A 15,481-nucleotide genomic window follows, 5' to 3' on the forward strand; every position below is an offset into this window, starting at 1 on the left:
TAAGCCTGAGATGCTATTCGTAAACTTGGATTCTGGGTGATCTGGGGTGAGTTCAAGAGTCATGTGGTGTTGGCCTGCTGGCTGCATATAGCTGTGCTTCCACAGGGAGTATCTAGAAATTCAAATAAACCAATCCAGAAAGAATCAATCTAGAAAGAATGCTAGAGACATACCAAATGTATAGGTACTTGTGGACCCATTCCACTTCCAGGACAGAGGACAGAAGCTAGAAAAGAGAAGCAAGCTCAGAACAATGGGTCACAGGAGGTGGAGCAAGAACTTAAGGTGGTTCACATATCCTCTCCTATAAGTGATGGTTGAGAGATCATAAGGGAGTTGTGCTAGTTGTTACCTCTGTTTACAAAATATTTCTGCTTCTCCTGTCCTACCCTCTTGAAAGTGGGCAGAGTATCACTTCTTGGGGAAAAAAAAAACTCGTGCGCTTCCTCATGTTCCCATTTGTAGCCTCTTTGATCAAAGAAGCATATGCTTACTGGGAGCCTCTGTTAGCCTGAGTGACTACAATGAACATAGCGCCCCTTCCCCCATCCCTGCCTGGCAACTTCTACTGGACATGTAGCCCAGATGAGACATACACTTTTGTTGTTTCAGACCACTATGTTCCAGAGTTGTTTGTTATCTTAACATAAGCCACACTATCTTGATTGACATATCTAGATGGTGTGGATACCTTCTGCATGCTCAGATTCTTTTCCACAGGTAAAGAAGAATGAAACTTTCTCTAAGTTCATCTCAAAGCATGTTTCTCTATGTACTAAAATTGCTGATCCAGAAACCCAATTAGTGAGGTCAGACAGACTGACGATTAATAGGAGGATTCATGTAGGGGAAGTCAATGAGACTTGGGATGTCATTGGAGTGACCATTTCTATCTCCATGAATAGATCTGGATTATTCCTTAGAAGATTATCTCCAGAGGATGTCTCTCAGAATCTGTTTCTTCTCTAAGGCCAGTGCAAGCCACTGGCAAAGTATCTGAAATACATTTCCATGTAAAAAAACATTGAGGATCCTTGCACCCTTCTTTCTCATTTCCACCTTCTGATATTTTATTATGTCAGTATTTTCTGTTTCAAGGCACAAACAAGGAAGTCTATGAGAATTATTATCTAAAAAAAATTCACTGTTATTTTTGAAAGAGACAGACAAAATGTGAGCAGGAGAGGGGCAGAGAGAGAGAAAGACACAGAATCTGAAGCAGGCTCCAGGCTCCGAGCTGTCAACCAAGATACTGATGCAGGGCTCAAACTCACAAACCACGAGATCATGACCTGAGCCGAAGTTGAACGCTTAATCAACTGAGCCACCCAGAAGCCCCTGAGAATTATTTTTTAAAAAAATAAGAAAAATAGGCACTTGGGTGGTTCAGTTGGTTAAGTGTCTCACTTTGACTCAGGTCATGATCTCATGGTCTGTGAGTTCGAACCCCATGTTGGGCTCTGTGCTGATAGCTCAGAGTCTAGAGCCTGCTTCAGGTTCCGTGTCTCCCTCTCTCTCTGCCCCTCCCCTGCTCGTGTTCTGTCTCTCTCTCTCTCAAAAAAGTAAACATTAAAAAGAATGAAAAAAAAAAAGAAAAAGAATATCATTTTTTCCAAATCTTCCCAATCTCCCAAGGGAAAAGACTGATTTTTTTTTTTTTTTTTTTTTAGTCAAGACACAAAGGTCCGGGTCAAAGAACTAACAAATTATTTTATCTCACTTTGCCTTTACTTAACTGCCAACCGAAGATATATTTAGGTTATCGTTAAGACTTCAGTCCTAGCATTCTTCGACTCTAACCTATTTTACTACTCACTACTCTTGGTAAACAAGTCAGTTATGTTACATATTTGCAGAGTCCTTGGAATATTTTATGCTCTAATTTTGAAAAAGAATTTAAAAAGAGCTAATGTCAAACACTGTTTATGTTTTGAAAAAACCTAAAATGAAAAACTCAATCAACATAAAAGCTACTGTAGTACTTTAAATTGTGCTGTTCTTCTGAGCCTTCTTTACACAGCAGTTTGGATTGTCCCCTAAGGAACTATAATTGACAAAAAGCAAACTACATTTAGAATAATGATTAGAGTTACTAATATGTAATATTATGATTCCATCAAGCTCTGTCTTTGGCTTTGGCTGTTAACTGGAAAGGCAGCAAAGGATTCAAGTAAAGTTAACTTTGCTTTAATGAATTTAAAATTTTCAAAGATAAATAATGTGGCATAAATCATCTTTTCAAGTGTACCATCTAGTCTCCAGTTTTGTGGAACCATTACACATATATCTGAATTTGTGATGCATTATGTATAATATAAAAACTCAACACAGGACTTCTCTAGTACTTTTACCCTGCCAGGGCTTTTTTTTTTTTTTTTTTTTTTTTTGGTCACAGTCAGCAATTCCCTTCAAGGAGGTATCTTTGAGATTTTGGAGAATCCAAGAGATTGGAACTTCCTCATCTCCACCAGATTTGATGATTGCTAGACTAAGCAATCAAACACTCATTCATAGAAATCCTGGGATGAAATGTGAGTATTCTTTCTGATTTGCATAGCCTAAATTCCTCTCACAGTAGACCCTGAGATTATATACCGAAAGCAGAAATTATGTATGGTGGGGTCAAGTAGGGGAAAAGGAAAAGTCAATGAGTGGGTACATTGTTTAGTTAGTTATGAGTAGTGGGTGCTCTATCTCACAGAATCCAAAAAATCTAAGAAACATGAATGAGATTTTTGTCATGCAGGGAAACAAAGAAGGAAACATTTATTCATCACCTCTCATCTTCTGTAATTGAAAAGTTACTATACAGGATACTTACAACTTTGCAGTTCTGGGTTGTCCATGCATGAGTTCACACACATGAGTAGATTCCTATGAGTGTCTTACAGTGCACATAAGAGAAGCTCTGGGTCAAGAAACAAGAGAACTTGAAGACTTTTAAGTTGCCCTTATCTGAAGATATTTGAAGACCATGTGGAATTTATTATTGAAACAACAGCTTAAATCAGATTTGAAGTGGTGCAGAAAAGGGGCCCAACACAGTCAAAGCCATGCACTACTCGGATATGTCAATACCTTCCATTAATTTCAATTCAGCAAAGTATCACATTCAAAATGGTAGCCAGTCACAAACTCTTCATATAATCAATATAATAGAATGAGTAGAGAAAGCTACAGTCTTCACTGTAGCAACTTAATCCTGAAGCTATATTGGTATTTATCATCCCTACCCTCCCTCAATTATTCTACAATTCTCCTCACCCTTTACCAACACTTCAACTGGTCTAAGTGGCTTGCTTAGAAGGTGATCTGAATTTCAAGCATGATTTCTTAATTGTCTTGCTTTATTGGACTTGGTTGCTGCACCTTCCCATTAATCATTAGTACTAAAAATGGTGACACCAAGAAATGTCATAATGAATCATCTGTTCCCATTATATAGCTATAATACTAGCTGCTCATAGTACTTAAAATTGATTGCTGATATACTTACATAAGAACTTGATTTTTTTTTGTCCTGGTTTCTCCTAGCATGAGAAGCCTAAAGATAGTTCTAGCTTGAAGTTCTTTAGAACTCTTCTTGTATCCTCTGGAAGATTATTTCCCCAAGATCCAGCATCTATAAACCAGCACAGCCTAAGTTTACATAAATAAATAGAAAAAGGTCTATTAAGTGAGTCACTAAAAATGATCCTGCTTCTGTCCTTTGGTTTCCAGATCTGTGTATTCCAGTTATCAGGGATGCAGCACCATATGAGAGATCTCAAGTCCATAGCAGCCTCTTCCACTGCCTATTCTGGTCTCTGGATGACAGCCAACATTGAGCTTTTCAGAGATTCCAGTTATGTCTGCACTAGCACATTCATTACTGCCTAAAAGGAAGGAGTATCCTGAGAACCACCAAGAGAACTAAGTCAGCTGATGGGTTCTCCAGTCTCACACAATTAATTCATAACAACATATTGCCCTGAGCCTTCTGACCACTTCATTATACTAAGCCTTACAATTTCTGTGTCATCTCCACTTCATTAACTATGTAAGCAGTCATCATGTTCCAGTTTCAAAGTTACATCTAGTAATGTACTAGGACCAAAAAATCCTGCCAGAATATTGAATCTCAAGACAATGGAGGACATTCACATGCCAAGCCTTATATCTGCCCATCCACTTAACCAGTGGAAGGCTCTATAGAGATCCACTTTCATCCATGTTTTACCAATTACTCTAGTATATATTAGTCAAGACTACAATGATTCAGTGTGGAGCTACGTCCCCAAAGAGCAGGGACTCTACTTCCTACTTGGGTTATACTGAGTCCTGATATTTGGCATGAAGGCAATATAGTGGAAACGGGTCGATCTTATAGGTGGCAAGCATCATTTTGAGAGGTACCTGCTTTAGGTGACTATTTAAGGATAACTTAACAACAGTAATCTGTCCTCCTCTATAAAAGGAAGGGAGATGCTTCTGTTGGCATAAGAAAATCAGGGGGCTTTGGTAATTTAAGAGTCTCAGGCTTATCTAACAACTATATTCATCCTAGGTTTTAGGGCTCAACGGTTTTCCTTTTAGATCCCCAACTTTGACACAAGGAACCTCAGGGTTGCACACTGAGTTTCCTTGGCAGCTCTACCATACTTAAAATTAAATACTAGGACTCATTTTTAGCAAAGTTCTACCAGGTACTATAGGGAGAAGGGCTTTCTGTAACTCTTCAATAGAAACCCTTTGCTTTCATAGCTTTGGGTTGATAGTTGTCTAAGTCTATCATTTTCTTTTGTTATGGTTTCCAAAACAGTTAACAAATTCCAATTTATTTCATAATCCATATGACTGAAGTTTTCCCCATAATGGTTTAAGGGCCCAGGCTATCATATAACCCAATGCCTCACATCCCACATGCATATTATCACAATTACACAAAGATAAAGGTCAATAAATATGATACTACATGCCATGAGTTGATTTCTAACCACACTCCTGGTACTAATGTTATTAGTCTGGGTTCTTGCCAAAACAGGCATGAACAAAGATCTATGAATGGGTATAATATTTGGGAAAGTAATTCAAAAGAGCAGGATTTAGAGACAGAGGGAATAAAACAGAAAAGAGACAAAGTCAATGCAAAAATATGTAATCACTAAAAATGCTAAGAACTGGCTGTCCAATCCAGTGGGATGTAACATTTGAGAATCATTGGGCTACAGCAGGATTCTGTAAACTAACCCTGGTGACCACCGCTTTTGTAAATAAGTTTTATTGGAAGAGTCATACTCATTCATTTGCTGTTTGTGTATGGCTGCTTTCAACTAGATATTTGAATAGTTGTAACAGAGACTATATGGCCCACAAAGCACAGCATACTTACTATCTGGCCCTTTAAAAAAGAGTTGTTGACTTCTGAGCTAGAGAATCCAAACAGAAGGGGTAAGGAAGCACAGGCTAAATGTCATCTGATTATCACATACAGACAACAGAAGCCATATGAGTTAAGAAAGAAGGAGATGAATGAAAGACAAACTACTCAAGGAAAGGCCCACCTGAGGCTGAAATGTAACAAACTGGATAAGTGGACACTTCAAATAATCTAAGAAGAGGTGGAGATCTATATGAAAATCGGTCCCTGCTTTGTAAGAATAGCCGGTTTACATTAGGCATAGGCATATGAGGGAATTGAGTTCAGATTCTAGAGCTCATCAGTACTTTTTCATTTTGTATTCCAGTGTAAACCACCAACACCTTTTTCTTTTTAAATTAAAACTCGGCCTCATGCTTTATAAGGTTAGGAAGAGAGTATTTAAAGTGTCTCTGTTCATTTATGTAATATCTGAATGATCTTGGGCAACATACTTAACGCCCCTGAGCTTCACTGTATAATATTCCTCTATAGTAGGATTCTTGTAAGGAATAAAATCATGTTAAATACATAAAATAATTGGCAGAATGTCTGTACATAGTAAGGAGCTGAGTCAAGCAGGGTTCTTAACTGAAAATCAGAAAACTCATTTTAACTGGTTAAATCACAAAAGAAATTTACTAAGGGATGTTAACTAGCACATAAAGATCAGAATGTCACAGTTCAAGTTTTTTTTTTAACGTTTATTTATTTTGAGAGAGAGCTCACACACATGAGTGGGGGGAGGGGCAGAGAGAGAGAGAGAGAGAGAGAGAGAGAGAGAACCCCAAGCAGGGGCTCAATCTCACAAACCTGAGATCATGACCTGAGCCAAAATCAAGAGTTAGACACTTAACCGACTGAGTCACTCAGGCACCCCGAATGTCACACTTTGAATCTATGTATCTGGGAACAACCCTCAGCTTCGTTGTGGATTGACTCCAGCAAAGATGTTTCAGGTCCTGCTGGTGGGCACAGACCACAAGCTGACACTGACAAAGGTGGCAGCAGAACTACGCTGTTGGCCCTGGAAACTACAGGTCTCTACAGCTGCCCTCACCAAAATGTCATTCTGCTGGGTACATGCTTCCTCTGATGACTCAGTCCCAAAACAAGGTCTTGTGAGACCTCAACCAATTAGCAGAATTCAAATGCTGCATTACAGATTTAAAGGAAGCCGGCAAGTGAGATTTAAGGTTTCTTCACTGGGCAAGCATCACTGTCAAAGGAGGAAATTCCCCCAAATCCTGAGATTGTTCTTGAGGTGATAAACAAGTAGAAAACAAGACAAATGTCCAGCACAAGGCTCATTATTTGTTTTGTTTTCACTTCTCACATCTCTATAAAACTTGATAGCCTTCCCTCCTACTAATACAATAGAATCTCCCACAGTGGAAGTTTCATTGATTCATAGTTACGAACTTGCAGCCCATCATACTTTTCAGCTTCCTCTGTTGAAACTGTAGATCATCATGAGAAACAAATACTAATGATGTATGAAAAAATAAAACTGTGCTACAGATGTTGCACTTTAAATGTAGTACAGGGTTTTCCCATTCTTTAATTCTGCAAAAATGTCGCCCAGGAAAGAAAGGTCAAGGCTAGTGTTAACTTCAGCTACCACTTCATAAAGCTGTTCCCTCCCCATTCAAGTCCCTCTAAACTGTAGCTGATTTGTTACAGAAGCAATGATTAATGAGAATTTAACAACCACTCTTCCAACAAAGACTAACAGGCAGGCCCACTGCCCAGTAAATTGTGTAAATAACACAATGTTAAATAAGAGCATTTAAGATCTCAAATTTCCATTTACTCGATTTTTACGAAATTCTTTCATAATAATCAAAAAGCAGATCAGGAGACTTGTGTTCCATTTTGGTTCAGATCATCTCCAGATGATGATGAGCTTGGGTCTCCAGGGCAAATTATTTAATAATCCTAGTACCCACTGTTCCCATTTTTAAAACTGAAAAATAGAGATTTTTTAGCTTCCAATATTTGATCCTATATCCATTAAGAAACTGCATGCATCATTGTTATTTTTTTAATTAAATGTTACAAGGAAACAGCTTGAGAATTATAACATAATAAATATGTGGCCAACTGATGATAAAACAAAAAACATAGAAATATTTAAGTAGATTATAAACTGCTTAGCTTGAGTGGAAACAAACATAACCTAATTCTTATGACACAGGATATGACTAACAATGGGCCATTCTGAGTACAGAGTATGGGCACTGTCCCTCTGTCGTCTGGCTTACTTTCTCCTTTCCAAATTGCTAACAAATGACCATATTTTGGACCAGAAGAAGCAGAAGCTTGAGATGAAAACTGGCTTCTGCTCTGTGGGTAAGGCTATAGAAGATGAGGTAGTTAGTTAACTTTTCTTCCTTTTTCATAGCCTTTTTTATATCATGAGTCCTTGGGAATTTGGGTAAAGCAAAGATACTGAGTAATTTCAGACTGGGATGATCTTTATCCCTGTGTTTCTTTAATGTGCATTTTCCTCTATCAAAAACCTGGAATTCTCTAGAGGTAAAGACAGGTTGTTTTCTTCTTCTTCTTCTTCTTCTTCTTCTTCTTCTTCTTCTTCTTCTTCTTTTCACTTTTTAAAAATGGTTATTGTTGTACTCCAGGAAACTGAATATAAAGCCTAAGCTTTTGAAAAACTACTGTGTACTCTTCACAATTTAATGCATTACCATGTTATCAGTTTGATTTTTTAAAAAATATATCCATTTGAGTTAGGTCCAAGACTTTTATGCATGAAAGGGAAAAATTGGTCCCACTTTTAAATGAAAGCACATGCTAACTAAAACATTGTATGAAACATCTGTATAACGTACAATACAGAATCATTGACTCTGTGATGGGAAATTCAGACTAGACAATATGAACTTTTTAAAAGACTTGTCATCACCACATAGCAAATCTAAGGAATTACGGTGCAATAAGTCTATATTTATAATATACATGAGTTAATGGAAAGACATTATTATCTTATTATGATTATAGTAACTTCATAGAAAAGCAATATGATAAATATGTAGTGTGCTTCTTCCATTATCTCAGCAGTAAAAGATGCTTGGTGGGCACCTTCTTCCAAACTGACCACCCTGGTGAACATGAGATAATTAATCTTTTCTTCTCCCCTTGAGAAGTCATGATTCTCTTCTCCTTTACCAGGAAAAGGGAGGCCACCCGGCACATCCTTCTATGCTGTCACCTGGCAAGGTGGGGCTTTTAATTCATTTTCATGTTTATATGTGGTTTAGACCATATTTAGTTTTATTTTCTGTCCTGAAACTATAACTCTAGTCTGCTAGATATTGAAACCCAATAAAATGGCCTCCACAGCTTTCTGCCCTGAATCTCACCTCTAAAACAAAATATAAGTGGGGGTGATTTCTCTCTTCAATAGAAAATGTAACTAGAGATGAAACCAAGTCTGCTCTGCATGGTTTTTATGTTCATGTGGTTTCCAGGGAAACCTCGCCCTGATATTTCTAAATGTTAGGATAGTAACTGGTACCCCCTCAGATTCTGTCTTTGAACAACTTAAAAATGTTCATGGCATCAAGGAAAGAGGGGCAAGAGCTATTGAAAAAAGAAAAATTTCATTTTTTAAAGATACATTTTAAATTACACCATAAAGGGACCACGGAAAGTGGGAGTATCTAAAAGTCTAAGTGAGTGGAAGAGAAAGTGGTCTTTGTTTAGGTGAACAAACAAGTAAATCTTTACTTAGGGTAGCTTTTCAGATTTCAGAGGAAGACAATAACTTGCAAGTCTGATGTTTCAATTACCTGAATACCTCTATTGCAAATGAAGAAGGGTCACAGAAGAGAGGGGTGGCAGGTATATGACTCTGTTAAATAAATGTATTTATTGAAAGAGCCAAACATATAAACTAATGAAATTAATTTATTTTAACCCTTCAATTTGCATAAATATAAACATATGTTAATGATATGAAATAGTAAAGGTTAAAAAAGTTACCCCAAAGCAGTGTAGCTCTTTACTTTATATATTTTTTAAAATTTCACTTTTTTTAAAGTTTATTTATTTTGAGAGAGAGTGAACATGTGCATGTGCACTGGGGAGAAGCAGACAGAGGAGGAGAGAGAGAATCCCGTAGAGTCTCCACATTGTCAGCACAGATTCCAACAAGGGGCTTAAGATCATATATGACCTGAGCTGAAATCAAGGGTCAGATGCTTAACCAACTTAGCCACCCAGGTGCCCCTGATCTTCACTTTAATAAAGAATACAATGGGGACGCCTGGATGGCTCAGTCGGTTGGGCGTCAGACTTCGGCTCAGGTCAGGATCTCCCAGTCCCTTGAGTTCGAGCCCCGTGTCAGGCTCTGTGCTGACAGCTCTAGCCTGGAGCCTGCTTCAGATTCTGTGTCTCCCTCTCCCTCTGCCCCTCCCCTGCTCATGCTCTGTCTCTCTCAAAAATAAACATTAAAAATTTTTTTTAAAAAGAATACAATGTACTTTTTCTCTTTAATTTCTCTTTCTCTTATTATTTTTGTCTTGACTTTCTTTCCTTTCTACCTATTCAAAATCAACCTTTCATTTCAGGCCTTCCTCACATATCATGTCTGTTAAATGATGCTTGCTTCAACCCTTCTCAAATGCACTTAAAATTGGTAAGATATTTTGCATTAAGTTTATCTTTGTAAAACACAACTCTCTAAATATTGCTCCAGCTTCTTTGGAAGTAAAATGTTATCAATGGATAATATTCCTTCTCTATAGCTAAACCGTTCTCTGATCTTAACCTTGTATGGTTAGAATGTTAATTTAGAAATCAACTCATCAACTCTAAAAACATGGCAGTGATGGACAGGGAAAGTAGACTCAGAGGAAGTGAGAAAAAAGAGCACAAAGATTGCATCTGAGCTGTGTTATTTGATACTTCAATTAGCTCTGATCAAGAATTAAAGCATGGCAGGCTCCCATAAGGATTAGTGACTTCTTCCCTTGGGTAGGAAGTGAAGGATGGACAGGAGAAATATATTCCCACCTCTAACATTGCTTGAGAGGAAAGGAACATTGGTAAAAGTTCCCATTATATAGATTCAGGTTGGAATTTAGGGCAAAAGATTCATTCAACAACCATTTTAATATGGATTTACTATTATTATTACTATTACTATTATCCTTTTGGAAAGCATGGAAATGCTTGTTTGATTATTACCATTTAGCACAGTCCTTGGCACAAAGTAATATGTCCATTATATGTTTTTTGTTGGGTAAGAGAATGAAACAGAAAGAGAATTATAAGCTGTCCCAATCCTAGCTCAGGTTGCTCTGGAGGAGGTAGACTTTAACCTAGACTAAAAGCACAGATATCAGTTAGATGCTTGGGCATAAGGGGAGAAGTAATTCTAATCTGGACATTCTAAGCACACGTGGAGATGAAAACACCTGAAACCTCATGAATATCTCACTTGAATGTTTATAAAATTGATCTCTTCTAATTCTGGCAAACAATCTACATAATTTAGGATTTAAAATGAAATATTATACCTGGAGTTTTTATTTAGACATAGCCTTCATAAACTAACTGAATAATTGTGATCCTTTACATCATGCTGTGAAAATGCCAACCTTTTAATTCCTCCAAGCATCTTGGTGCAGATGGTCCCTTACTGCACAGCCGACAACTGTCACTTTATTTTACCAATATCTAAGAGACAGAATGATTACATCTACATCAATCATCTTGAATAATAGGGGAAAAATCATTGAATTATTACAAAATAAATGTCTCTCATTTTTTAGAGAAAAGTCTGTGATTTGCAATATTTATTTGTGATAATGTAGGAGATAGTCACACATGTGACAATATTCTATTCTCTTGAGTCCAAGGTGGGACATGAACAAGTTTTCAGAGGATGAGCAAAAAGGTGACTTATTACTCCAGAAAGCTTTGGCTTTCTTTTTAGGATGAGAGAGTGTTCCAACAAGCATCAGGCAGAATTACTCAATTGTCTATCACTATGGCAGTGTCTCCATGTACCAAATGGCTTAAATGTGTTGATGGATGGGAAAGGAAAGCAAACCACTTATTCAAACATCTTGTTCTCTTGGGTATTTTGACAGCCTTTAGTACCTACATAGAAACCTCAGTTTCAACTGAGATCATAGCTACAGGCTTATGTGATATAATTTTTCTGTCTTAACAATTATGTCAATCTAATCAGCAAGACTGAAATTGGCCAATCTCTCACAAAATTAAAAAAGGAACTGATAGGAAAGAGGAAAATTATTTATTAACTTGTTGTCCCTCTCCAAAGTTAGATGGGTTATACAGGTTCACAAATACTGGCTCCAATTATTAGAGCCACTTAATAAACAACAATAAATTGGATTAGTGCATATTTCATGTGCTTCATCCTAACACAGATAATGTCTATACTTGAAATAATGCCTTCAAAAAATGATTCAGCTGTTTGAATGTTTTGTTTTGCTGATTTAAAATATCTTACTCAAGGATTTAATTATACTAATTAGCAGATTTAGTGCTCCCCCACCCCAAAAAACATGGGCAATATCTTCCTATGTTATTTCCAAAAGAGGACCAAATATGGGCTAGATATATTCCTGGAACTCAGTAAATCATTTGGGTTGGTTGAGGACCGTGGTCTTTGTCTTTTGTCTGACATTAGTATGCCACTTTTCCAAATGCCCAATATATTTATCAAAATATCCTGACAATAATTGTGCTGTATGTTTTGTATTTGCTTTTTTATTTACTTCTTCATGTAGCACACTCATTTCGTTGTTTTGGAGTTATAGGGCAATGGAAAAACTACAATTTTCCATCTTATTAAAATCAGGAACTTTCTCAGCAGTAAGTTAAAAACAGCTGAACAAAAGCACTTCAAACTTGGCAGGTGGCTAGGACTCCTGAGGAATCATGTCACAGCTAAGTTTCAAAGAAATATCTGAAATTAAAGTTTAGATGGTTTTAAACATCCCTCGGAGTCCAAACTTTTGGCAGATATGAAGACTTAAGAAATCATTTTGGAAATGAGGAAACTAGCCCAACCCTCTTTTTCACCCTGCTTAGAAAGATTAAGGCAAGGACTAAATCAGCAATGGGGTTAGAAAAATAGAAATCCTACCATAATAAGTCAGAAATATCTTTATTCCTGTGGCTTAGTGACAAAGTGGCAGTGGTTGTGTGGTCAACCTGGAACCATCTTGGCCAAGAATTCTAGTACTAACCATTCTAATCATTAGCTACATAAATTAAGAAAACTCCATTATCTTCTCTGTTCAGTTTCTCCTTATGTCCCACGTAGATCACAGTATTATCAATTGGGTTTTAACTGTGATATCTTTGAAGATACTTTGAAAAGACAAAGGAAATTACAATCATCATTTGTAGTTTCTCTGTCTCTCTCCCATTAGCCTACCACATAGAATTATTGGGTTGTCTCAAATTTCTTATTTGGTGTTGTTAGCAGACTTCACTTAAATGACAAAAGAAAGTCTGAGCTCACATCATTCCCAAATCCAGCAGTTATAATTATGTTTATTCAGTGCCATGGAAGTCAGCAATCCAAGATGAGTCATTTTAAAGGCTGATGTTGTCAAGATGATGAAATTAGTCATGTAGCCAATGTGATTTGGGTAATCAGATGATCAGAATATCTGACCAAATCAAACTAAATTCCAATTATTTCCATTTTCAACTTTGTTAGTCATTTGAATTTTCACTAAGATTAAGCAATCCAAACCACACTAGCTTGCAAGGAAGAAATGAAGCAAACAGACAAATTAAGAACTCGGGTAATGGTAGCACGCATTGAAAGCAAAAGTATAAATTAAGAAGTTTTATGAGAAAAGTGAAACAATCATCATTACCACCATCAACAAACTTATTATACATAAAATGAGCAAGACATTGCAAAACATAATATGATACTTAAAGAACTGTGAAGCATACAACTTGCACTTTAGAAGCATATAATATAGAGCTCTTAGATTTCACCACAGAAGATTAATAATTCTAAATAGAGTATTTGTTATATCTCAAGTGAGTGATATAGATGGTGGATGTTAAAGGAGCTTAGAGAAGTAACAAAATCATTAGGAGCTGAGCAGTCAGAGAAGGTCTTAGAGCAGATCCTGGCTATAAGCAATTAAGTATAAAGTTATCCAGTAAGAATAATAACGTATAGATTATTTCCTATGTATGCCTCATACCAAAGATGCTAGGACCAAAAGAGTTGTCTGGGAAATGGGAGTAAATTTAAAAAACAAGTTAAGATAAAAGTAATCTACATGGTAATTGCATTGGAATTACTAAAAATGAGGAATAGTTAGATCTACTTGCAATGTACAAGGGCATACAATGGCTTTGGATAGGATCCAAATTGGAATCAGTACCCAAATTAACTACGCCTAATTGCAAGGTATGGCAGTAGGTATCCTCTTAGATTAGCGTTGTGGTTCTAGGGTGGACTACTCAATTTTAAGAAAAATTCTGGCCAATAGTTTGGATGAAAAGAAATCAGGATTAGGCACTGGGGCAGAAAGTGGCTGGGCGTCAGGTAGTGGATTATAATCCACTAAGACTACAGTGAAGAAAGTAAGCAGTCCCCACTCATACAGACTGGAATGGGTACCACTAGAATATACACAAGATCTCATTCTAATCTCATTGGATACTAGATAATCCACTAACTCCAGTCAGTAGTGACTGGGACCTCCAATATGTTGTCAGATTTGATTTCTCTTTGCACAAGTGTTCTGTCTTTTCTTGAACTCAGGGTTTTGAATTGTCTTGTACACATCAAAGACAGTAGGTTTGGGGCAGGAAAGGACTGACTTTAGAAGTGTTGTCCAGTTGGGGCTACTGTTGATTCATTCTGAATTGTCACTGAAATCCTCAGACAGCATTAAGTAGCAACAAGGAGGTGGGAAGGGCTATTTGAGTTTGTTCCTTCACTGCTAGAAATGACTTTTTATAGTTCATGGCTTACATAGCTCTGTAGCTAGTCTAAAGCCACAGTTACAAAGTTTTATATCTCATCTCCCAAATCACATTGATTCTATGGGACATATGTCAATTCTAAAAAATTTTTTAACATTTATTTATTGCTGAGAGACAAAGAGAGACAGAGCACAAGCAGGGGAGGGGCAGACAGAGAGGGAGACAGAATCTGAAGCAGGCTCCAGCTCTGAACTGTCAGCACAGAGCCTGATGAGGGGCTTGAACCCACAAACTGTGATATCATGACCTGAGCTAAAGTCAGATGCCTAACCAACTGAGCCACCCAGGCACCCCGGACATATGTCAATTCTAGAGATTAATGACACCATAGGACTCAATTTTATAACACATTATAAAAGATTATGCTGATTAAACACACACTCCTCCACACGCATATTTACCTTGAAAATGGATTATAGCATTTTGTAATGGCCAAAATGACATTTCTAAGGCATTCCTAAAATGATTAACCTGTCATTTTCCAACCCTTTTTGCTCAGCCTATCTATGGAGATCTGTGCTGTTAACATTTTTTTTTTTTTTTTTTAATTCCTGCTCAATGACTGATAGAATACAACGGAACAGCAATTCTTAGCCCACAGAGCTCAAGAGTCACTTAATCAGTAAGGGGTGCACTGGCAGTGCTATGGACTGAGATTCCTTTAAAATAGCTAAGCCACAACCCAGACCAACTGCTGAGTGACAAGACTGATGCATAAACCCAGGAGAACAAATCCTGCTATTCTTGCTCTCAAATGTGTGCTTTTCAAAGTTATTAATCCTATATGTGTTGGCAATAAACTTTTAATGATCTTCTTCTTGTATCACATTTAATCTTCATCACTCATGAAATGAGTTGGACATATATACTATCTTTATTCTTCAGGTAAGGAAAATTTGGTCAAGAGATTAATATACTCCACATTTCACCTCAATAGTGAGAAAATGGAAAATACAACACAAGTCCCTTACTCCCAGAACCACTCTTTCCATTGCAAGACAGTGCTTTCAAAATTTTCCCAAATATACTGGAGTCAACAATCACTGCTTAGATACCAATGCCAGT

At 37.1% G+C, this 15,481-nt stretch overlaps 1 long non-coding RNA gene across 3 annotated transcripts; it reads left to right on the forward strand.

The window, feature by feature from the left end:
- The first annotated feature begins 7,638 nt into the window (after positions 1–7,638).
- LOC106972946 (uncharacterized) lies at positions 7,639–15,231 on the forward strand. Of its 3 annotated transcripts, none has more exons than XR_008291389.1 (4): positions 7,639–7,750; positions 8,588–8,635; positions 9,988–10,055; positions 14,916–15,231. It is a non-coding gene; the product is annotated as an uncharacterized LOC106972946 (long non-coding RNA). The 3 variants fall into 3 exon arrangements; XR_003423778.2 differs by having other exon boundaries at positions 15,011–15,231; XR_008291390.1 differs by lacking the exon at positions 8,588–8,635 and having other exon boundaries at positions 15,011–15,231.
- The last annotated feature ends 250 nt before the right edge of the window (positions 15,232–15,481 follow it).

The sequence above is a fragment of the Acinonyx jubatus genome, chromosome D3 (assembly GCF_027475565.1).
Source record: "Acinonyx jubatus isolate Ajub_Pintada_27869175 chromosome D3, VMU_Ajub_asm_v1.0, whole genome shotgun sequence".
In the NCBI taxonomy this organism is placed as follows: Eukaryota; Metazoa; Chordata; class Mammalia; order Carnivora; family Felidae; genus Acinonyx; species Acinonyx jubatus.